The following is a 609-nucleotide window of genomic DNA, read 5'->3' on the forward strand; positions in this document are numbered from 1 at the left end:
GAAGCCTGAAGGAGGTGGTGATCTCTGATTTCCTTAGCCTCCCCATGAGAAGTTTGGGTGATTCCTCCAACCTGCATTGTAAGTGTTACTATAAGGATTCTTTTGAGGTCGAGGATTATTACCCATATAATTTATTTGCTCGTTCTCCATGTTGGGGCTAAAGGGTAAATATTCTGATTTGCCTATTCCACCTCCACTCATGTTGCATTGCATCACCGGATGTACCTGAGTAGAACCACATAGACCGTCAATCTTTTTATTCAAGAGTTCTACCTAGTTTGATAGTATGGTGACTGCATCTAGGTTGAAAACACTGGCTGATTTTGTTGGCTTTATTCTCATAACTTGCCACTGATAGTTATTTAGTGACATATTCTCTATAAATTCATAAGCCTCTTCAGGTGTTTTGTTATTTACGGTTCCACTGGTAGCTGTATCGATTAACTTCCTAGTTGAGGGGTTCAAGCCGTTGTAAAAAGTTTGAACCTGTAGCCATAAAGGTAACCCATGGTGAGGGCACCTTCTCAATAAGTCATTATACCTTTCCCATGCATCGTAAATAATTTCTAAATCCATCTGCACAAAAGAAGATATATCATTACTCAACTT

The 609-nt window shown here is 39.2% G+C and overlaps 1 non-coding gene across 1 annotated transcript; it reads left to right on the forward strand.

Moving 5' to 3' along the window:
* Nucleotides 1–502: 502 nt before the first annotated feature.
* Nucleotides 503–609, forward strand: LOC128289683 (small nucleolar RNA R71). The gene has a single exon (XR_008279328.1). It is a non-coding gene; the product is annotated as a small nucleolar RNA R71 (small nucleolar RNA).

Source organism: Gossypium arboreum, chromosome 2 (assembly GCF_025698485.1).
Source record: "Gossypium arboreum isolate Shixiya-1 chromosome 2, ASM2569848v2, whole genome shotgun sequence".
Classification (NCBI taxonomy): domain Eukaryota; kingdom Viridiplantae; phylum Streptophyta; class Magnoliopsida; order Malvales; family Malvaceae; genus Gossypium; species Gossypium arboreum.